General features: G+C 34.5%; 1 pseudogene; it reads left to right on the forward strand.

Annotated features, from left to right (window-relative positions):
• The first annotated feature begins 2,887 nt into the window (after positions 1-2,887).
• On the forward strand, positions 2,888-3,006 carry LOC111747257 (annotated as a pseudogene).
• The last annotated feature ends 20,330 nt before the right edge of the window (positions 3,007-23,336 follow it).

The raw sequence follows: 23,336 nt of genomic DNA on the forward strand, positions 1-23,336 counted from the left end.
CAACAACCATATATAGGATCCGAACTGCATGCTAGCCATTATTCTCTGTGATAGGGACTGAAAGATTTGGCCTGCTCTGGGAAGCTTAGAAAAAGGAGATGGCGATATAAATACTTAAGTATAGTGTGGGAAGTAGTAGCATCTCTGTCCTTGTCATAGAAATAAGCCTTCCATAACAGTTGTTTTTCCAAGCCTGTCTGTGAACCACTCAAGGCCTGTCTCAAACTACAGTCTTCTAATATTGATGTTTTGGAGAGCTCTTCAATTATAAATGGGGATCATTGAAAGAAATATGTAGCAGCACTAGTTACCCTGCTGCCGGCTTATCTCTCTACTACAGCTGGGGTTCTAGACTAGATTGGCATCTGCCTGGTGGTTTGAGAATAAAAGAGAAGAGATAGTTCAAAAATGTCTTCAAGGATTTTACAACTGAACCCCTAGAATTGCTCAAATTAAACACCTCTTCCTTTGCCCTGATCAGCAAAGCTTTAATCATCTACTTTGTTCTTTGCTGTAAAAGAGAAAGACTAAAGTTCAAATAGTAGAGAATTAAAAAAAGAAGTATGTTATAATGTAGGGGCAGAGGGCTTCATAGAGTGGGGTGACATTCAGTCATATCTGGCCTTGCCATTAATTAGCTGTATGACTTTGAACAAATCATTTAACCTCCGTTCCCAGTTCAAACCTCTGCATCCTCATCTATAAAGTAACAGCACTGGTCTATTTAAGACATTACATATGATTCTTTTCCCCTCTAAAGCCCTCTACTTTTATGGGGTGAGCACTCCAATGGCTGAAGTTAGGGATATTTTGTTACAGTGGACAGGCACAAGTAAAATGCCTGCTATATAGAACTGTTTGGGATTTTCTGCTACATAGATGATTTGTAAATAGAAAAGTTTGAAAGAGCAATTTACAACATTCTTACACATGCAATATCATACTTAACTTGTACTAAGGGCTCTATAACAGGCCTTATTAACAAATTCAAAACAAGAAAATGGGCTGTGCAAAGATATATAATATAGTCATTAAGTGTTTGGTGATTTTTATACACCCTAACATCTGATTACTATATAAGCTAACCACTGCTCCATGTAATAATATAGTTGACCCTTGAACAACATGGCTTTGAACTGTGCAGGTCCACTTATATGCGGATTTTTTTTTCAATAAATATAAGGTTGGCCTTTGTGTCCCTGGGTTTCCCATCTGCAAATTCAGCTAATCGTGGATTGAAAACTGTTTTTGATCCATGCTTGGGAATCTCAATATGCGAGGGCCAAGGCCAACTTAAATTACATGTGGATTTTTGACTTCGTGGAAAGGGGAAGGTGGGTGGTGTCCCCACAATTTGTTGGTTAATAAATTTTATTAATTGTCCTTTAAATATATCCCTAAGTTATTTTTCTTCCTTATTTCCCATATCCTAATATGAACATTCATCACTGCTACCAGAACGGATCTTTTTAAAAACGCAGATCTGATTATGTTTCTTTCTTGCATAAAATCCTCTCATGGCTCGAAAAACTTAGAGGGTAAAATCCAAAGCCTATTTACCTGGCATTCAAGGTCTTTCTTGATCTAAGCCCTGCCTGCCCATGTATTCGTCGTATGGAATGGCCTACTGTTCTCTGAACAAATCAGGGTCTTTCAAGTCTCTGTGCATGCTACTTTTTCTGCCTAGACTACCATCTTCCCTGGTTACTTAACAAATCTCTACTGAAGTTTAAATTCTTAGTTTGAAAGTTACTTCTGCGCAGAAACATTCCCTAATTCCTCTGGGCCAACCTATTTATTCCTTCCACCATAATCCCATATTGTCTCTACCAAATTATAATTATAGTCTGCATCTCTTTCTCCTCCCTAAACTCCCTAAATGAAAACATTTTATTTATCTTTATCTCTTAGCATGCAATAAATGTTATTTACATGAATGAATAATGTACTTAGATTTACATAGTGCCCTATATTTTATAAAGCACTCGTATTTGATTCTTATTTCTGTTTGTATTGCTGCAACTTGCCAGTGAGTCATGTTTCTATCCTTTCTGAGATTTAACATTCTCTTTAGCTTTTTATAGACTATTCCACATAGAGGGGAAAAAATGGCATGGGCCCAAGAGCAGCATAGCAGTGTATGAAATAGCTGCTTTCTACAGAGTGTCTACCTGGTTTTAAAAATACTAAGATTTGTAGTTATATTGAGTGAGGAATTGAAGGACAGAAAGGATTCAACATTATATTCAATTTGTTAAAGAGATCTATGGAAGCTTCTTTTAAATTTAAATTTTTCCTAGAAAAATATTGATAAAAATAATATGTAGTACTTAGAAAATCAAATACTATAGTTGGATGAACTAGAGGAATAAAAACAAATAAGTTTATAATCATTAATGATATGAATAGCTATGAGTGATAAAGGTTATTAGATCTTATGACCTGAGTCCAAGGGAAAAATGAAAACTCAAAGGAGAATCATTTTCCCCCTCATCGTTAGTTTTACATATTTCACCAGTACTCTCTGAAGAGATCATTTTTTCTTTAATATTTTGAGCTACTAATTGCTTAAAGCAAGAATATTTTTCTCATCTGATAATTCGTCTTTTTATATAGAACATTATATGCATACATGCGTGTATATATTTGATTTTCAACAATTATTTTCTATTTCCAATTCATTGTTTATGTTTCAGTTACATATAGAATTATATTAATAGTAATCTAAAATAGAATATCTGTAGTTAATTGTAAATATCATGTGGCCTAAATTAATGAAAATGTAATGCAAATGAAGATTTTTATATTATCATAGGCACTGCCTTACATATAGTTATTATTCAACAAATGTTTAGTAATTGAATGAATCATAAAATAACAGGATACGGTCTACGGCCTTGCCACCCTGAATAAGCCTGATCCCATCTGATCTCGGAAGTTAAGCAGGGTCAGGCCTGGTTAGTACTTGGATGGGAGACCACCTAAGAAGACCAGGTGCTGAGGGGTAAAAAAATAAATAAAAAATAAAAAATAAGGGATTGTAAGCTGACAAGGTCCTTGCAATCTGTGAGGCCAACCAAAAGTTGCCTCGCCTAAAATAAATAAATTAATTAATTAAATAAAATAACAGGATACAGTGCTAGAGAAAAAAAACTGGAGGCTTTTTAACAAACTTCTATTCCAGACACAGTTTTCTTAAAACCAAGCTGTTGGAAATTTAGAATTGTCTCATCAGTTGAATTTCTCATCTGAAAAACATGCACGTTTGACCAAAGAAAATTTTTAAAAGTTATGAATAATTACAATAGGAAATAAACAGGTTTAAAATTTTTTAAAGGCTAAAAAATAAATCGTATAAGATTAAATTTCTTTTTAAGGTTATATATGGTTAATGGAGGGAAGGAAAGAGACGGAGCTATAGAACCCATTTTGGTGAAAGCCTTGTGCACTGAAGGCCCACCCCACCAGAATTGGGTAAGGATATAAATCTAGGAAACAACACTGATTATAGTCATGTCTGTCATTCTATTTCCAATTGTGTGATTCTGAGCCCAATGTTACAATTTGTATAGAGGAGGTAGAATTAGCTATTTATGTTTTTTACTAGTAGTTTAAGAAAGTTTTGGAGGGCAATATTAATAAAAGGGTGATTTTACAATTTTTACAATTGTCCTAACATTCATCACTGACTAAATGCAATTAATTCTGTTTGTCAGCAATATTTAACATGCTTAGAAAATCAGAGGATATTCTAAATATTGATAAAAATAAAAGAATCTCTTGTATTCATAAGCAAAAAAAATTGCTGCTAATTATTTTGAAAGCTGTAGAAATTCTCTCTAAACTTACCCTGCCATAACTACCTTTATTATATTTGATTAGCGATCCTTTATCTGCAGTTTATTTATTCATCCAATTCAAGTAGTAGACACTTTTCAAGAATCTAAAATGTGTCATACACTAGGCTGGGGATACTAGGAATACAAAGGAAAACAAATTCCTGTTTGGGCCCTCAAGGCATTTCAGTCAAGTTGGGGTAGAAGGTAGTGGGGAAGGGATAAGCAGAGGAGTATTATATCTGTAATAAATGGTATGATAGATACTGCACAAGATGGAAGAGAAAAGCTTATAAAAAGGGTATCCAATCTTGTGTCTGTGAGGAGAGGTGGCTAGGGAAGACTTCCTGAAGAAAGTGGTACCTAAGTTATGTTATTAATTAACATTACCTCTACAAAGATTTTTTGAAATTGGTAAATTACACCTGAAGTTGAATCTGCTCTTCTTTCTCACTCCTGCAGCTCTGATAGGTGTATTAGGTACAAGAGGTCATGTATGGCAGAAATCAGTTATTTATCCCTGACATCTCTTCTCTTCTATTAGATAATTGCTGACTTTTTGTTAAATACATGGATGCCTGAACTAAAGACATATTTCCCAGGCACCCTTTTACCTAGATTTGAGCCCTCAGATTGACTGCTGATAAATTGTATGTAAATTAAGAAATATATGGCAGATTTGGGGAAGTCTTCTTAAAACATGGCTGGCAAACATTTTATCCTGCTTCTTTCTCTCTTCTTTAACCTGCTTTTTGGAATATGGATCAGATGACTGTATTCCATTTGGATGAAGAAGACAGAGGCTACACCCTAGGGATGGCAGAGCAGATACCTGAATGTAGTCTGGGTCCCTAAGGACTTCAGGCAGCGGCACCAACATAATAACTCTGAACTGCTTCCTTCAGACTTACAGGTGAAGGAGAAATTAAATTCTATCTTGATTAGGCTAATGCTATTATTTTTTGGGGGGGAGAGAGAGGTCTTCTGCTACTCTCAGCTAAACCTAATCTTATCTGATATGTCATGTCTATCTTACTCACCAGCACTAACACAATGACTAGTATATGTCAGGTGCCCAAAATTTTGAATGAATGAATGAATGAATGAATGTATGAATCTCCACATACACATCAAAATTAAATACATAAAATTTGTCTCATGCTTCGATAACTCTTAATTATTTTTTTAGATAAACCAGATGTTCTCATTGCTTACCTTGCTATTTCCTGAGAGTAAGGCAGGCCCTGACAAAAGCTGCTTTAACGCATGCTGGTAATTAGACTATTAATTTCTTTGACATCTTAATTTGAACTATAATAGTCAAAAGTTAGTTGACCTTCCAAATATCCATACTAATTTGTCTTCATAGACTACACATTGCCAATATGTTATCATATAATTACAAACAAAAAGCAAAACTGACAGAAAACTTGAACCAAAATAGGTACTTTTGCCAACTGTATACTGATGGACATATGTTGTGTTGTGATTATGCTCTATCTACCCAGATCTCAGGGAGATGCTCAGAATACCAACCCTGTCAACGTTATCAAAATTCTCCCAAATACATGCTTTGTTGAAAAGCCCTACTTATTAGGGGGAAAACGAAGTTGTCAAGGTTTATATCACATAGTTTGTTCTATATATAATGAAATCTAAAGAGCAAACATTTTAGAAAAGATAAAACCTTTCAAAGTATCCCAGTCCACTACTTGGTAGTGTTTTCTTATTACACATTTTAAGATGCAGCAGAAAGCATTAGACTTAGAGATGTAAGCTCCGTGTAACTTTGGTGCAGGTTATTTTTACTTTCTATCCCTTTGTAAAATGGCAGAATGTCTATCCACCACATTTCATTATGTGTGTTGAACAGATAACATCTTGAAATGGTTATAAATGTTTTAAAATAAAAATGGCACTTTTCTAGAGTACAGAAGAAAGGTAATTTAAATTAGTGCAATTTGCATGCTGTTCCCATCTCTGGGTAGCTTGCTGTGATTTTTTTCCTCTGTCATCCATCACTTATATTCAAAATGATTACTCAAAAATAAAACTAGAGCAACATTTGTTCCTTTCTGAAATAGTTGTGTATGAGAACTGCCCTCTATGGAATTATACTTCATTTGGGGATTGAGATGAGTTGCTTTTAGAAACAGTTAAAGGAAAGAGAGAAAGAGAGAAAGGAAGAAAGGAAGGGAGGGAGAAAGGGTAGAACCGTATTATACCATGATTCTATTTATCTGTGAGTCAATGCTTATGAAGCTCAAATTGATTTTTCAAAGTCTTTCTTTTTTTTCTGCTCAGTGACCTCATTACAAAAAAACTATGTTTGATAAGTCTTTCTTTTCAGACCAGAAGAATTTATCATCAGAAGTAACTTTCTTTTTTCCAATCCCATCACACTTAAAGGTTAATGATTGCAGTGCTGCAAGAGTAAATACAATCCAATGCAATTATGAAGCAGAATCAGAAGGGAGAGGCTGAAAGAGACAACTGATGGAGATGGGTCAGAGAAAAAGACTGAGAGATTCACAGAAAGAAGAATCTTCATCAAGCAATTAGAATGGCCCTCAAAATTGTTCCAAGGTATTTATGTACCTAAATAGTAGTCTCTTGTATAGCATTCAGGAAAAACTCATTGAATCAGAATTGCTATGGTTTGAATGGGCCTTATTTTTTTTTAATCTTGTTTTACAGATGAGGTAGTAAAGGCATGACTACAAATAATTTGCAGAGCCCAGAGCAAAATGAAAATGTTGGGCACCTTGTTCAAAATTATTACACATTCAAGCTGGAGACAGCAGAGCATAAAACCAATCATAGGATGCCTCTGAGCGCTGGGCCCTATGTGACTTCACAGGCTGCATGCCCATGGAGTTAATCCTGAAAAGAGGTCAGACGGGTTAAATTATTTGCCTATGGTGATAAATCTGGTTAGGAACAGAGCTAACCTGATTCTCTCTTTAGTTTTTTTTTTTTTTCCCCTCTGCATTCTATTATTTCTTTATATTCACTTTCTGTTTAGCTTAGAATAGCATATATTTATTCACTCATTCTTTAAGTTAATAAATATTTCTTGAACACAGACTATGTGGTAGGCACGATATGAAGAACTGAGCAAACAATCACAAGACAATCCCTTTCCTTAAGTACCACTTAACACTGGGTGCAGAAAAAGGACTTCGGGGGAAAAAAATCTATTTTCTATAGAGATTGTGTGGAAGGTGGAACTCTCATATACTACTAGTAAGGGTCAAACAAGTGTTAATTTTCTGGAGGGCAACTTGGCCATGCAAGACAAAATGTGTCTCCTTTTCTCTCTCTCCCCTCTCCCTCCTCTCCTTCCCTCCAACCCTCCTTCCCTTCTTGCCTGCCTGCCTTCCTTCCTTCCTTCCTTCCTTCCTTCCTTCCTTCCTTCCTTCCTTCCTTCCTTCTTTCTGGTACACTTTAGCCCAGAAATAACACTTCTTAGAATTTATCTTAAGACAACAATGACAAAGTTATACATGTAGAGCTGCTCATCACAGTGATCTTTTTTTTTTCTCATAAATGACCAAACGTTTGGGTTTTGTTAGGCACATTTTGGTATATGTATGTTGTTAAGAAATGGCCATTAAAATGTGGTTTTAGAAGATTTTTATCATGGGAAATGTTTATAATGTATAATAAGTAAAAAAGCAAGGTTAAAATAGTATTATAGCATGATTTTTTTTGTTGTTAGAAAATATCTGTTTGTAACTAGGAAAACAGAGAAGGACATACACCCAAATGTTAGCAGTGATTAACTTTTTGTAATTAGTTTTTCTGTTTGTATTTAGTTGTATTTTCCAATATTTACTTATTGAGCATATTTTAGTTTTATAATAAAACAAAATTTTAAGTTCTACCTGTATTAAGCTATGAAAATCTATGTTTTCTTAAATGCCTAGAGAAGGGCAGCAATTTATGTTTTACCACAGGAAAAAAAATAATGATCAAATTTCATATATAAAAGTTCATGATAGACTAAACTAAATATCCATCATGAACTTGGATGAATTGAAATATTCCCTTTATAGTTGAAAGACTTCTTACAGGTCATATGATCTAATCTTCCAACTAATGTAGAAATTGACTCTAATAGCCTTGATAAGCAGTATAAACTTACTAAATTTAGAGATAGTTTTATTTTATTCATGAACAAGTGGATCTTAGCTAAATTACAACAAAGAGAAGCCAATTGGAGTCAGAAAACCAGTATTCTGTAACTACACTATGGATATTTAGGTGTAATTGTACATGGTAAAGGAGTGGGCATGTTACTGAATGGATGCTCTTTGAAAAATTCATTTAAATTAAATAGTTGACTTTTGGCCACTGTACTTGTTATTTAGTATATATTTAGTGTCACCATTCACCAGAGACTCTGTTTTAAAATGCCCAGATAGAAAAATTAGAAGCAATTTACCCAGAGCATTCTCATAGGGGTTGATCCACGAGACCCTATCCCTAAAAATACCTAGGACAAGGGGTTCATTCAGAACTTCACTGAGTGATTTATTTTATATTTGTAACTATATAGGAAAAAAAATTATTTGTACAATCATTACATTTTATAAAGTGAAAAGGCAGCTCTCAAGGATTAATATGAAATTAAAGAAGCCAGAAGACATATACAAAAATAATATTGAAAAAAGTCGAACTCATAGAAACAGAGTAAGAAAGTGGTTGCCAGGGGCTGGGGAGTGGGAGAAATAGGGAGAGGTTGGTAAAACGGTACAAACTTTCAGTTATAAGATGATAAGTTCCAAGGACCTGATGTATAACATAATGACTATAGTTGATAACACTCTATTGTATAATTGGAATTTGCTCAGAGTAGAACTTAGATGTTCTCATCAAAAAAAATGTTTTTTTCATTAGTCAATTATACTTCAAAAAGCTGAAAAACATAAAATGAAGAGTCTGGTGTCATTTTTAAATCTTAGTTTTATGTGGAAAAAATATGTAGAGAAAAAGGTCTAGAGGATTATAAGAAAATGTTAATCATAATTATGTCTGGAGAAAAGCTTATAATAAAATTTAAGAATATTAAAATGATTTCTAAAAGGACAATTCCTTTAGAGCAATACTGAATGCAACCACTACTAGTAAGGAATTGGATAAATCATAGAAATGTGCTGCCTGATAAGGTTATTGTATTGGACCTTGCCATTCTTTTACTCTAAAATCCCATTTTCTATCTTTTTTTGTTTTTAATTGGGTCGTTGCCTCCATTAGGAGAGGAGATGTTATTGTTTTTGTCTTTTTGCCCGTATATAAATACTATGTAAATACTCTACCTTAGTGGGTCTCTCTCTCTCTATGTATATATTTTTTTACTTTCAAAAGATGCCATTGGTCATTGTTACACTTTTAGTGTCTATTGACTGGAAGAAAAAAATATACACATGTATGTACACACACACACACACACACACACACACACACACATACATTCTTCGATTCCTAGTCGCCATACCTGCTCTATGCCCCAGATTTCCAAGAGAAATGGTTTGGGAACTACCGTTTTTATCTTTTAGTGTTTGATGATAAAGATGGTGGTAAAATTACTTCTCTTTAAAGACGACAACCACTAATATAATCACAAAAATCTATGTTCTATAGATATAACATAGTTTCTTTTTTATTATTTATTTATTTTATGGTGACATTGGTTAACGAAATTAGAACATACTTTCTTATTCTAGAAAATACACTGAAAGTTTTTGTTCACTACTGATCTGTGAATTCTTCGAAACCCACAATTCCTATAACATTCATTATAATCATCTACTTGACCAACTTTGTTACAATGCAGTTAGATCGAGTTTACAAGTTAAGAATTATATGTTAGTTTTCTTCCCCTCAATTTTCCCTGCCTACCTGCCAAAGCACAAAACTAAACAAACAACAGTAACTAAAAGTCCCTTTTCAGCATCACTGTAGCTTTCTTTTCCTGTCTCTGTACACACCTGGAGAAAATGGTGCAATTTTCACAAAGGTACTATATTTATATCTGGTTTCTAGGAGTAGTTTTGTGGACAGATTGACTGTTGATTAAAATTTAAATTAAAAAACTTGACTTTAAAGCCTCTTTTTTGTGCTTATCCTTCAGTTCTTATCTCATAATTCCAGCATTTCAGATAATAAGCATTGTTAATGCTGTCCTGTCATAACTGGGCCTGCCTGTCCTTGAAATGATCCTTATTCGAAAATTAATTCTTCCTCTTCCCTAACTACAAGAATATTTCCACATTCAAAAATATATCTAGGGACTTATTGATTCTTTCATAATTCACATTTAGGCATGAATGACTGATAATCTGCCCTAAAACTCTAAAAAAGAGATTGCTTATTAATAGAAAGAACATACAATTAGTAGAGTTTCAGGCAGGGAGCAGAAGTTTTTGGATAAAAGGAACAATTTGATAGCTTGCGAGTAAAATTGAAAGGTCTATCTACATGTGTCCTGTTTAGGTTCAAGAATCTTACAGGAGAATTTGCTCTTACTTGACTTCTCCATAAAACTGACCTAGAAATCTATTACCAAATGTGTATTTTAGATAATTTCTTACCCTTCCTTTAGGCCCATGGTCAGCTCTGTTTTGGGAGTTGGGCTGTTGCTCAATTGAAAACTGTCCCTAGCTTAGAGCCCCATGGAATCCTTTCCCCAGATTCACCCCAGAAAAAGTTATCTCCTACCCAAGTTATCTCCAGCTTGGGTAGACTGAACCAAACCAAGATGTTTTTCTTGAACATTCAGCATAATTATCTGTCCCCAATCCATTAACTAATATTATATAATAAAAATTCCACATTTTGTAGGGTTGTTACTTATAGCAAGCTCAGAAATGTTTTGTTGGCTCCTCTCTTAAGGTCTTTTTTTTTAAATGCAAATACTCCAAGTGCGAATAGCACTTTAGACTAATTTACACTGAGATGTTAGTGATTTTTTTTTTTTTTTTTTAAATTTTCGATGGCCTTTTCCTAAGAAGAAACTTAGGCAGGGAGGTTAGAAAATGGGAGAGGGAGGATATGGAAAGGGAAAGGGAGAAAGAAAGAGGCAAAGAAAGGGAAGAGGAAGAATGACATAATTGAAACTGGTGATACCTAAAGACTTCATAATGTAGCCACTTCATGGTTTTTACTTTGGGTACAACATTTTAGAATACAATCTGTAGGAAGTGCATTAAATGAGTTTACTCTTTAACTGATATTTCTTAGGAACCCAAGGAGACCTATTGTAAATCCCAGGTTTCCTAATACAGAATTTTTTATAAGCATTGATCCAAACTTTTCATGGTATTTATTATAGGGAGGCAAGCTTTCATACTCCTGACAAATAAAAAACATCTTCTATTCACATATCTCATAGACTCCATGAATTCTTTAAAGTTTGTGAAATAATAAAAACTTTTCCTCAAAGTGTGACAATATTATACATGCCTGAGGACATGTTTGATATAAGAAAACAGAAATCCTCTAAGCTATTTAAGAAAAAGGAAGATTTCTTATAAAGAATCAAAGTATCTCACAGGACTCAAGGGCAAGAAATACAGTCAGATCTTCCAAGGTACTGGAACTGACGACTGAAGTGTCTTTAGTGACCAAGGCAACTCTTGGTACATTTTTCCTTTCCATCAATCTCATCTCCTCCCCCACTGCACATTCACCATAGTCTTTATCTCTATATTTCTACTCTCTTTGTACAAAGCAGCTTTCTACTCTCTACTTTTACACAGCACATCATGTAGCGGGGTGCCACATTGAGTAAATGAAAATACAGGATGCCTGTACTTTACCTGGTAACCTAACAGGATGCCTAGCCAATCTAGTGTCCTCATTTCCTATATCCACCTGATCCATAACCAGAGCTAATTTACAGGAGTTTCCGTGTCCTCATTCAAAATTCAGGAGAGAGAATCTAATTAGTTCAGATTGAGCCAGTGGCCAGCCCTCATGGGCAAGGCAGTCACAGGACCCATCTCTGTAGGTGGAAAGCATTGTCAGAAAAGGGGTAAGTGCTGATGAATCAGCCACAAATGTTACCTAATAAGTATAAATGTAGGCTATAAGTAAATTTTGCTATACACATAGAAGTTGCTCTTACAAGTTTGAGTTTTTTATTGGTCTTTGTATTTCCCAGAGTTTGGCATCTGATACTTCATACATACTGGCAAATTGAGTTAAACAAGAAAAATTTCAAAAATTATTCTATTTCTCTGTTAATCTGAATATCTGAAAATGTGGATAAGGACCAGAGCAACTTTCCAGAAGTGGTGTTCTAAGTTGTTAACCACATTGCTTTTTGGGGATAATATAATAATATAATATAATATAATATAATATAATATAATATAATATAATATAATATAATATAATATAATCAAACAGAATTTTATTGACCTAGTATAGACAAGAGTCATTAAAAAGCTCATTAAATATTTTCTCTTTGACACATTTTACCAAATATATGTCTTTGAAAAGTACATAAATTACCCCCAGGAAGGTTAATATATTAGCCAATTTCTAAGAAGGGAATTATTTTATTAAAATTTCAGATTAAATTCTTTTCTTCTAATAAACAATTTTAAAAAACTTCTTATAATGAGCCACTGCCCTTTTATTTTCTTGCCTCTCTCTTAGTCATTTATAATACTCTTTACATGATGATTTAATCCTATGTTTTAGGTTGCTTTATGCACTGTAATAGTGACTTGTTATTTATTACCTATTGCTTATATGATGCTAACTAAATATGGGATAAAATCACCTATATTATCAACATCTGTAGCGCTGGTGACTAAAAGTCATAGCGTCATTAATACACTCAGGATCAGAATGTTGTAGGAGACAGCATGGAGGAGAGGAAATTGAACCTGGATCACATGACCTGTGCTGAAAGACACCTGGTTTGGGTTTAAATCCTAGCTTTCTTTACTATTTATGATGATGCCTTAGACTAGTTTTATAACGTCTCTACATCTCAGCTTCTTTAAAGCAGAGATAACTATGCCTGCCCTGGTCACCTGCCAGTACTGTTAAATGAAGCAATGTATGTGAAAGTGATTGTAAACTATAAAACGTTTCACAAACATAAGATTCCTCTTATTGTTGTCTGATAAAAGATGCTTATAAATCATGTTAATATCTAAGAAAAAATGTCATACTAATGGTTACTAAGAGCTAGAGGTACAAGCTATAAAGAGAATTATTCAAAGGAAAATAATCCTCCTGAAATGAATATTACTTTGTACACTATGTTTAAAGGCAAACTATTCTTACTGTTTATTATTATTTTTTAATGTATAACCTAAGATTAACCAAAAGCACATTATTCTTGGAGGAACTATGAGCCATAACCAAACAATAGGCGCACACACACACACACACACACACACAAACACACACACGCACGCACACACACACACACACGCACACACACCCACCCACACACACGCGTGGGTAACAAAGCCCTCATAGTTACCACATTGTTAAAAGTAAGAATCTTCGAGGGAAGATTCTTACTTTTTCTTTCTGTTTTCTTTCTGTCTATGCCACCGTCTCATCCGTTATCCTCATTTTGTTGAAATTTCCAGAGAGAAGGAAGGATATAGTGACTAGTGTATCCCCCTGTCCCACATAGAGACTTTAGCATTGGAATGTACTCTCTTATCTCATTTTCCTCCATGATCTTAAGCCCCACCATTTCTCAAAACAGCTTATCCTCAAAAAATGGTGGGAAAACAAAGATTTCTCGGCTGCCGAAAGGTTCCTTCTTCTTGTAATGAGTTGGAACATATTAGTCTTGTCTATGATAATTTTCAGGCTCTAACTGGGGCTTGGAGGTGCCCAATAAATGACCATTGAATAAATAAACTGATTGATTGTTGGTTGGATGAATTATATTCTCAAGACGAGCAATAAATATTTTTGTTAATTAATTCATTTAACTATATAAAAATGATATTACAAAAACTTGTAATTGTCTGTGGGTGCAGTTCTCCAATATAAAGTAGTCGTGGAACAGGATAATCATATTAAATCAAACACTTGTGGCTTGCCTTATTGGGGAACACTTATAACTATCTCTTTTGAATATTGATAAGGCAATATCCCTATCCTCTTTGGTATTAATGATTTTATTTTTTTATTATTTAAAATTTTAGAGTCAGTTAAAATCATGTCTAACCAAACTGAATTGTTTCAAGTCTACTGTTAACTTGGAAATGATTAACATTTACAAAGGAAAGACAAGCAGGCTCTTCCAGGCAAGTTTTATGTTTACAAGTTGTGGAAAGATTGCTTATTTTAACCAGTGGGATTGATCTGGGGTGATGAACTTTTAAAACAAGATGGACTGTGGCCAATTTGACCTAGAGACACAGAAAATGAGTTATGAAAACAAAACATAGGCAGGATGGAGTTGCGCTGAGAGGCGATTTTTAATATGGAATTTAAGCACTAGTTATTATTCTATTTCTTTTGTTAGATTCATAGATTCTGTAGTTGGAACATTTCAACTAGTTAATATATCAGGTTTGCTCATATACTTACTGCAGAGTCTGTAATTGCTTGTCATTTTATGATGTTTTATTTGTTTCATCCTTTTGTTTACCATCACCATCCATGCTTATAGAATTCTGTCCCTTCTTTCTAGTGTTAGTTTTCTTCCCTTATGCCTGAAAAAAATCTATCTCCACTTTGTTGCTTTCCTTTGTGACTCGTCTCTTGCTTGGGTCCCAAGTTTCTGCCTAACTGGTTGGAGGAATACTGGGCTTGCCACTGTAATTTGGTTAATCAGGTCCAGGTCATGGGAACAGAGCAATGATTCTGAGAATGATTTGCCCTCAACTGAGGTCTGGCCACCCCAGAGAATAGACTTAACATTTTGGGAGCCACAGCATCCTGTCTCAAAGCCTGAGGAGATATGTAGCCCTGAGAAATCATTCTGGGAAAATGTTTGGAGATTAACCTGAAAATGGGAGATGCTAGTGCGTAGACCAAAACAAAAGATCTGCCATGCTTAAATGACAATTGCAATGGTTGCATACCTTATCTCAATTGTCCTGCCTTAGTTAAAATAAATGTAATATATTTTTTGCTTCTACTTCATAAGTAATCATATTTGCATATCAGTCAAATCTCTCCTTTTGGATGCCACCAAAACCTTTACTGTAAAATTTTACTAAATTGAGTTTTGGATTACAATTATAATTCATTTATCAAAACAACATTTCTCTAGCAGAGAAATAGATACAACCTTAAAACAATAGCAGCAACAACTCATCTTACATTATAATAAAGAGAATATTTTGAAATTCTCCAGAGATTCTGTGGGTATCGAAAATAAAGACAAAACATTAGAATAATGGTACAGTAACATAATAGCTCTATCTTTATGTTTGCTCACATATACAATAGACTTAGTAATAGCATAAATGTCTTTTGCCTCCCATACTTCAACATGCCACTGAGATGATGTAAAATCACATCTAAGAACCACTTTTGTTCCATTTGAAGCAGGAAAAAAATGTCCCATAGAGGGTAATTAAAGTTTCCTTTTTTTCCCACAAACTTTGTTCCTAAAGAATGACTTGTTCACTCCAAAAGGATTTGGGGGACAATAAAAGTTAATTACTTAAAATGGACGATGTGGAGCATGTAAATAAAACCAAACTGTTGAGGTATGATTCTTTGGATGTTACAATTTTAAATATGCTTGTTTATATCCAGTTCAAAATACTATTAAGATAAACCTTGCCATATGCCCAAGATTTTTAATGACTGACTTGTGATTGTTGCAAACCCAGCTAAAACATAATATTTGGAAAATCTGGTCTTTATTGGGCAATACAGTCAAGGGTGGGAGATTGGTGTGGTAAGAAATGAGGTTCTCATAACATTCTCATCAAAGTTCAGTGGCCAGAGGAAAAAATGTCTTTCGTGTCCTTATCGTGTTTGTGCAACATTTAAAAAAAATTACTGCTCTAAAAATTGTGCAATAGAAAGTAGTCCTAGTTAGAGCTTTACAAGATTGCAATATTTGGGACACAGGTGTCATTTAATTATGTGCTGATTTACCTGTTCAGACATGTCTTTGCTGTCCCTGAGTATTCATTAGAAGTTCCGGGATAATTACAACTGAGATTTTAGGTACTTACTAATGTACATATATAGCATTTGTATAATTCTTTTTGATAAAAATAGAACAATAGTTTTCTTTTAGAGTTAGGTACATGAGTGTAAAACAAATGATATTTCCAAAGATCACACTTCCAAGTGTTAATTTTTTAACCAAAAAAAAAAAAAGAAGAAAGAAATTAACTTTGCCAGTGAAAATCTATTCTTTTGTCACTAGTGTTGAAATTTAAAATACAGTAGATGATCAAGTTTTATCAGAAATTTTCTCATGTCGACTGTTGGTTCACTTATGGGTTGCACAGAAACTATTAGAATTTAAAATATGATTAACTTGCAGAGACAGTATTCAAACTTTCTGCTTTCATTTGGTGACCTTTCAAAGAATGATCCGTCATATGTCTGTCTACCTATCTCTCTCTCTATTACACCCCCTCCTTCTTCAACTCTAACTGACTTGGTGTTAAAGTTCCTAATATTGGAGTATTTACAATACACAAAGAAAGTAGAGAAAGTAATTGAATACTACCTCTGTATTGCAGAAATAGCCAGAAATTCAAATAAGGTGGAGAATCTCTAGGATGTTTTTTTTTTTTTTTTCCTGACTAAACCTACCACACCCATCAGAAGAGGGCAAAGTTCAATGGATGAATAAGCACAAATTACCCTTTCGACAGTGGATCACAGATTTTTTTTCAAAGTGACTCTTGCCAACAAAATGCCACATAATCTATTCCCTCCTTCTGTGTAATTAGTGCTTTTCCTAAGTTCATTTCTTAAGTGATTCATAAGCCAGTCCCTTACCAACAATACCAGCCAAAGCTTGTGGAGGTAATCTGGGACTGTAGATCCTAATAGTTCTAAATTTTTGGTGGTTAGAGAGGAAATAAAGTGTTTTAAACCACCAAGCATTCCCACCTGCAACTCCTTGGCTGATGTTGGAAAGTGAATTTGTTTTAGGGTATCATCCTCCTTTGTTTCAGAAGCAGTCATATTTCATGAGTTAGGTATTTGTAAACAAAATAAATAATAAGTGTTTTAGTTGAGTATCTATAAATTATGTATCTATTATTACTCTTACGAAACCCATTGATAAAGTTGTCATCCAAAAATAGATCCCTAAGTTTGCTGAAATCGTTGGGGTGGGAGGGTGGGTGGGGGGCGCTACATGCCTCTCTGAAGAGTTTGATTATGTATACAAACTGAGCTTTCTCTAGCTGAGTCTGAGACAGGGGCCGGGGATATGGTACGTGAGAGAGAAAAGATATTAAAAAGGGAACTTTTAGCCAGAAGAGATTAAGTGGACTGGACTCTGTGAACAGGCAAGCAGACTGGGGCTCAGGAAAGAGTCTATTAGGTGATACCCTGTGAAAAGGCATGTCGATATACTCTAGGTTTTAAGATGAACATCTCATGTTAATGTTCTTATTTTCCTTTTTTAAAATTACAATCCCTTACGGCTTCTTCAAGCCTCAGTAAAGTATGCTAAAATGTATTAGCTGTGTTTCCCAAACTTAAGATAGGGGGAATCCAATTATATTCTTGGGAGGAATTTGTGTCTATACTTGGAGAACCTGGAGAGGGATTTGTGTCTATACTAAGAAACCTGGAGAATTATAGCCAGGTGTGATCAGTGGAGAAATATGAAGCAGCATCCCAGAAGAATTGACACAAAACACCCAGGATGGATTTGTGAAACATGTGAAAACTTACTGAGAATCTTCATAAAGTGTGAGTATCTTCGTGACACAGAGCTGGATTCCCTGCATTCCCTTGGATGGAGGCTTCGATCCTTCCTATTTATCCTATTAAAAGAAAAGTGATGTTGAAAGGCTAGAGAATTTGTTATATAATTCATTTCATAAGAATATAAGAAATGAAATTCTATATGACACTGATGTACCAGTATCTGGCAATAAAGTAACAAAATCATATCAACCAATTCCAAAGCAACTTGAAAGGTAAAGAGGGGAAGCTTTAAAAATAAAAGTCTATTACTTATCCACTAAATATGACGCCTTTAGGCTTGTGTAAGGACGTATACAAAAAATACATAAACATGCAAAGAGAATAATTTTAGATCCACACTAATAAAAAATTGTAAAAGGCATACTATTCACTCGTCAGGGTAGGAAAGGCAAAAGAGAAAACATAACCCTGCTCTCGAAAAGTTTACCATTATAAAGTGTAATTTGCATTACAAATAAAGAGACACATCTGAGAGACCAAAAGAGCACAGAAATCCATCATTTTGTTCTCAAACAGGATATACCTCCCTGGGAAATGACTGGAAGGCATAAATGTGGCGACTACTCTCAGACCAGAGCTGGGATGAAGGAGCAGAGAGAGCAGTGGTAGTTCTACAGAAGAACAGTCTAGATATCAGTGGGATGCAACTGGGGTCTCTGGTTTGCCAGAATTCAGCAGCAGAGGGGAGCCTCATCCGCTGCTCCTCTGCAGAGGTAGGAACAGAGCAGTGCCGTAAGAGGGGGGCTACATAGTACAGACGTCCAGAGCAGGGACTCTAGAGCCACACTACCTGAGTTTTAACTTATGCAAGTTATTTTACAAATCCATTTTTTTTTCTCAAGAGGTCAATTTAAGTGAATCTCTAAAGAGATGGTGTTTTAAGACTCTATCTGAATGTTTCCACCTAGGCTTAGATGAGGTCTTATGTGACAATTCTGGATGACAATTGGTTTCTGCCTACCTGGATTCATTTTGGAAGTAAAAATTAATCTTGATTAGGAACAATGGGATTATCTCAAGGTCTATTCCTTTTCCTATAATTGAGGTTGTCTGTTACATTCTAGATCTAGGGTCCAGATGGACTCAGGGGATCGCCAGGATGATTAGCTCCAAATATTCTGGTTCTAGACTAAGAGTTTCTGTAGTCACCATGGTTTTTCTGTTATAGCCTACCACCTGGTGACTTGACAGTGTCATGGATTGAAAAAAGCAACTGTTGAAGAAGAGCCGACAAATATTTCTTTGCTGACTGGGATAATACATAAACTGTGTAGTCTGGTTAATTGAGAAGCTCTAAGGAAGCATAATGGTGTAATGATATTCCTAACAGCAGTACTCTGTAAAACTAAATGAATTCCCTTGAGATCCTAAATTGCCTTTTTAAAAAAAGTGATGTTTTATTAAAAATGTGGCTTTTACATTACATTCATTTCCTTCTTTTAAAAAGAAAAGGTGTTATGGTAGTAAAATCGTTCTGTACTACATTTGCTTTGTCTAACAACAGTCAGTTTTTTCTGTATACAGTATTTCCCTGAGCTGATATTAAAATGGAATTTAAAGTCCAAGAAAAAAAAGCAAGGAGAAAGGGAGACAAGAATACAATCAGAAACAAATAAACTATACTATACAGAAAGGTCCTACTTATAAAAAGGGCACATATAAAAAGTATACTCCAAATAGTTTTTACAAATTATGGTTCTCATACTTGGAAGAGTTCAGGTTAGAGTTCCAGATACTGTACAAATATTCTACCTGCCATTGTTCAAATTTTCTTGATGATAACATTACTATTCTTAGTCTTATAAATAGATAATATAAATCAAGGATTTAAAAAAAATATTGCAAGAAGCAAAGGCAGGACTCCTGACTCTTGGTTCCTATTATAGCCAATAAGACACTCTCTTACCTGAAAAAATTCCAACTGTCTGAAATCTTCACTCTAAAATCTGAGCAGGGAAAAGTCTCCCATAAAGAAGTTATCTTTGGCATTATGCAAGTAGCATGGCTAGGGTTAAAAATCTGCCTTTGCCTTTTGCCACTTTTATTTGCGATTGACATGTGAGACTATGCAAAATTCAGAAATTTGCAATGATGGCAGTTTGGTCACCTGGTCTTATTTGGTTTCTTTTTTCCCCATACCCAATTTTCAAAACCTCATATTTCCAGTTCACCTCTGAGCTCCTTAGAGCTAAGAAACGCGTCTGCTGAGAAGTTTCTCCCTCATTTGTAGTTAATGCATCCAGAGTCAACTTGAGATCATGAGATCATGAACAAGACACAAAATGTCAAGAGCAGGCACTCCACATTTCCCTCCCTCCCAAGCCCTGATGCTGAATGAACTCTGGAGCAGCAGATTTCTTAAATTAGCAGCAAAGGATTGAAGATAGAGTCTCCTTGGTACTCAACACACACAAAGTACTCATCTGCCTAATGTAGTCGGCCTGGCTGAGAAACAAGGTAAAAACAGCTAAATTTGTTGCACCCCTAAATGTCTCAAAGATCTATGCACTGAGGCTCTTTCTCCATAGTTGGGTGTTTTTTGGCCTGCAGAAGGAAAGCTGTATCTATGTAATAAATTATAGCAGTCTGCATCCTGGGATTGCCATTATCCTTGCTACGACCCATCTGACTGGCACTTTTGTTTATGAGACTAACATTGGTGAGTCCTGCAACTTTTGCAAGGCTCAGTGGTCATTTTACTTTCACCCTGTGTCCAAGTGGTCCAAGAGGTGTTTGCTGGAAGCTACACATAAGTAGAGCCCCCTGTAACCCCTGCCTCTATAAGAAACAGTTGGTCATCTCTGGACAAAGCTGCCATAAACTGTAGTTAACATTCTGTGTGAGCAAACACTCAAGACTTTACTCTCAGGCTGTAGTGGGTATAGACATGTGCCCATCTGTTAAATCAGTGTGACTAATATAAGCCTCTACAGACCACTGAGGTCAGTATGTCCCACCAATACACTCATGTCTAAAGCCCTAAGCCACCTGTCTTGACTTTATCAGAACCCTCTCATTTGTGTGTGTGTGTGTTTGTGTATGTATATATATATATACATTTCTCCACTCTAATTCTACCTTTTTTGCTTTATTTCTCAATATTAGCAGACATTTAACCACATTTGAGAGTCTTCTTGAAGGTCCATCAAATAGTATGCCCTTATTCTTTTTCTGGATGCTGAACAAATTGAGAAATAAAGTAAAAGAATAGGATAGATGAAATGTTCAAACATCACCATTCTTACCAATAAAGCTTTAATTCAAGAACCAAATGGACTTCTTCATACTGAATTCCACAATTAAAGTCACAGCAATGCTGGGCCCCCACATGGAGTGTTTTAATTTGCCACATTTAATGGAGGTGAAGAGAAGGCTGTAGTATTAGCTTGCCTCGCATTAGCCTTATCATGTTGCATCGTTTTATGATTCAAGGAAAACTTATTTTGTCCACTAAACTGGAAATCAGCAGTAATTCAACAGCACCCCTTGTCTAGAATAAGAAATAAGTCAATGGAATCTACCCTTTACCTTTCTTATGAAGTTTAGGGTGTAACAACTTCCTTCAGTTAATTACAGAAGCATTGTTTCATTTTTCCAGAAACACTGGTTAGGTCTGTTCTAAATCAGCAGCCTATCAATTTAACTACTGCTAGTAAACATGGGCTGTGTTCTGCTCTCAACCTGCTTAGATTCTGGAGGCAACTGAATGTGTTCAGCCTAGAAAATCTGGTTTTTTTTGTTGCTGTTTTTGTTGCAGTTGTTGGTGGCGGCGGCAGTGTGTGTGTGTGTGTGTGTGTGTGTGTGTGTGTGTGTGTAGGTAGGGCAGTGCAGAAGGAAGACTTTTATGGGAAATACTCGTTTTTCAAAAAAAAAAATAGTGAGAACAGAGCTACTGTAATGGAAATGTGCCTTTCATTAGCAAATGTAAAACAAAATTAAAGGCACCGAATGAATGTTTACTGGGAAAATAAGGAAGGAATACAAATATAGGAGGAAAATAATACTCTGAAGTAGAAGAATGGATGTGGAAAAACAGATGTCTAACAATTAAATTTGTAATTTGCTAAGAAAATGTAACCTAATCTTTTCCAAATAGAAAGAAAAAGAACTAAGGAGGAGCAGAGATTTAGAAGTATGGTATCATATTTAAGAAAAAAGTCCACAAACAATAAGGCAATAAAAACAGTGTTCGTCTTACATGAATACTGAATTACTTTTTTTCCCCCACAGTGAATGGCCTAAGGGATTTTGTATAACTTTGTAATTTAAAAAGACAACTTTTTTTTTTGATGTGCAAAAAAATTATGACAGTTTTAAAGATTATTATTATTTTTATTTTAAGTGAAGACTTTTCTATCTAGATGTAGCCTTTATCTTAAGTGAAGTCACAGTAATTCACAATCGATAATTATACCTAATAATAGAAGAACATGGTTTAACAAAATGCAGCTAATCTATAATATGCTCTTCTAAAAAGCTATCCTTTAAAGTTGATTCCAGAATTAAAAATAGGATTATAAAGGAAAAGCAAGGAAGAAATAAAATTTCCAAGTTGAAACTCAATGAAAATTTTCATCTCCATTGATTACACTTTTATAATGAACAACTTTCAGAAAATTATTAGCAATTTAATATTTGAATTTGTAGGAATTCATTCATTATACAATTGAACATTTTTGGCTTTTCAAAAACATAGTCACTACGAAGTCTGAATTATCTATAGGAAATAATAATGTGTAATCGGAGTTCATAGATTATAAAAATTAACAATTTTAATCTTCTTTCCTATATCTTTTAAAACATTAATGAATAAAAAACTCAATTGTACCTTATTTCTCATTCTATAGGGTTGCAATTCAATTAAAAGAGATAATCTGGCAATGTTCTAAGTGTTTTCCTCAAATTGATAATGTTTTAACTAAGAAAAAAAAAGGTTAATTAAATTAGGGAAACTCTAGATTGAGTAAAATTAAACAGATTTTCTCTTTAAAATATTACTGACTTAAATATGTTAAATAACATTAAATGAATATCCAAGACATAAACATATATCCCCACGGATTTTATTTGATAACAGAATATTTATTCTCAGAATATCTTTCAAGTTTAGCACCATACATGCAGAATGTAGCTGTTATATTATTTTTTAAAATCTTTTTACCTGGCTTTGTTGAAATATAATAGACAATTAGTTGCTCATATTTACATTGTACAATTCAATGAGTTTTTTCAATTACGATTGGCATATATTAGTTTCAGTTGTATAGCATAGTGATTAGAAATCTATATAACTCACAAAGTGATCACCCCACTAAATCTAGGACCCCTTTTCCTCCTTATATATTTATTACAATATTGTTATCTATTTTCCTTATGCTATACTTTATATCTCCATGTCTATTTTGTAACTATCCATTTGTACTTCTTAACCCTTTTGCCCTTTTTCACTGTCCCCAACTCCTTTCATCTAGTATCCCTCAAAATATTCTCTGTATCTACGAGTTTGTTTCTTTTTTGTTGTTGTTGTTTATTTTGTTCTTTAGGTTCCACGTGTATGTGAGATCACGTGATATATGTCTTTCTCTATCT

This window comes from Pteropus vampyrus, unplaced genomic scaffold (assembly GCF_000151845.1).
Source record: "Pteropus vampyrus isolate Shadow unplaced genomic scaffold, Pvam_2.0 Scaffold216, whole genome shotgun sequence".
In the NCBI taxonomy this organism is placed as follows: domain Eukaryota; kingdom Metazoa; phylum Chordata; class Mammalia; order Chiroptera; family Pteropodidae; genus Pteropus; species Pteropus vampyrus.